Genomic DNA, 2,188 nt, shown 5'->3' with positions numbered 1-2,188 from the left:
TTTTGAATCTCTGACTTAATGAGTTTGGACTTAATAATAAATAATAATAATAATAATAGGGATTGCGTTGGACCTCCCAAAGTACTACCTTGTACCTGCTCTTCAATACTTGCCACTGGTAACAGGTTTGTCCACAGAGCAGGTATTGTCAGTCATGTTCACACTAGGCCTGTGTTTCAGCTTTCTTGAAACTGCTGATGTTGCAAATCAAACAGGCTAAATTTATCTTGATTCAAAACTTGAATTTGTTTGCTGGAATCCTGAGAGTGTGCATTGGGGATTCCTGTTGGCACTGGGGATTCCTTTTGTAGATTATTTTACAACCCCCTCCCCCACCCAGATACCCCCCGCTACCTGCATTAATGATTAATTTGCCGCCTCTGTGGAGCTTTAAACAGATGGCGAAAGATCACCCTAAAGCGCAAGTTCACGAGTGCTAATGGAATGGCTAAAGGACCTGGGATGACAGGGTACGAGTTGTTTCTTTTTAATGAAAAGCTGTTTCGTTTAATGGTTTACATGAATAGGTTACTGAGAAGCCGCTGCAGCCATTAGGAAGGGAATCGCTGGGGGTGTAAGGATTTTAGCCCACAATCTAAAATAACTGCACTTCCGCATTTCACACTGCTGATTGCTCACTGTATATTGACTTCTTTCTTTTTTGCCTGCCACGTGCATGACATAGGAAGAAATACTTTTTGAGGGGGTGGATTTTTTTTTCTCTCTTGGTGGGTGGGGGGTGGATTCAAACTCTTTACGTCTTAGCTATGTGCCTGTTCGATTAAAATTCGAACCCTTTTTTTTTCTCCTACTTGCCGCATATCCACAGTATACTCTAAGTCACTGCAGTATCACATGGATAAACAGGCATCCATAATGGATGTGCGGCTAGAACAGGTGAATATTGGAAAGACCCATGTTGTCACAGCACATGAACCTAATGCATGATGGTATATGGGACAGGCTCCTGATGAAGAGGATGGTATGGTGGCTCTCTGGCTTCTCAGTTTATTCCCCATAAACTGCAATCCGCATGTTTTGTATATGTATTGTATTAGTTTCCTCGCTGCTTGTTACGTTAATTGGCATCCCTATATCGCACGTTAACGTGTGTGTTTGACACTGAACCCTGGCATCCTGTCCAGGGTGCCCCCCTGCCTTGTATCCCATGCTGCCTGGGACAAGCTCCAGGGCCCCTCTGACCTTGACCAGGAAGAGGGGCTGGGAGATGGTGTGTGGGGGGGGGCTTAGCCATTCCTTGATCTGCAGCCACTTGGGAGGGCAGTGGTTGTGATGTTCAGCTGTCCCTGCCAGTTCAGGGTGACCTAATCCTCCTTGATGGCATGCCAGAGGCCTCGGCCCAGCAGTGACATAGCAGCCTGGCAGAACTGCAGCTCTAATATCTAGACTCAGATTCGTTATTCTTGATCTTATGCTAACTTTGGTCAGGGGATGGCCGATGGACATGCTCAGGGGGGCGGCTCTTAGCTGCTGATGTGTTAAACGGTACAGTTACAACTGTAAAGGTAAGAAAGAGCTAAGTAAGGTCAGGTATGGTGAACCTATTGACATTCCACTATACTCCAAAATAGCCATTCTCAACTCATGGGTTGCGACCCAAAATTGGGTTGCGGCAAGTTCCGAAATGGTCGAAAAATGTAAGCATTTTAAATCTAGCTACTCCTATGCTGATCCACGATCAGATTTCCCAGCCCCAATTCTAAATTGACTTATATAAACGGGTCTTGGATCTGCAAATGCTTAGAGCAAACCTAGTCAACACTCAACCAATTCAAGAAGCCAAACCACAGATGCTTCATTTAAAATTCACTGGCACATCCAATCAGATTTGTGCGATAACCATTGATTGCTGTAAATTGCAGAGTGCTCTGTGCACTTGATCACAGCCTTAATTTAAACCTATAATTGATATACTGTAGGCTTGCAACTGAGCTGGCAAGGTACAAAATTGGGTTGCAGTGCAAAAAAGGTTAAGAACCGCTGCTCTGAAGTTCAAATAACTGACCTGGAGTGAAGAAAGAAGGTCATTGATGTTTCCACTATCTGAGTAACAGGAGATGATCGTTCACCCCTCTGAAAATAAGATTTTTATTTTGCTATTTGTACACTGAGATAGGATTTTTTTTTCCACATATACTCTCTTGTTCTCCTGCGTAACACAAAGACA

This window comes from Brienomyrus brachyistius, chromosome 3 (genome assembly GCF_023856365.1).
Source record: "Brienomyrus brachyistius isolate T26 chromosome 3, BBRACH_0.4, whole genome shotgun sequence".
NCBI lineage: Eukaryota > Metazoa > Chordata > Actinopteri > Osteoglossiformes > Mormyridae > Brienomyrus > Brienomyrus brachyistius.
Note: the sequence above shows the minus strand (reverse complement) of the source record.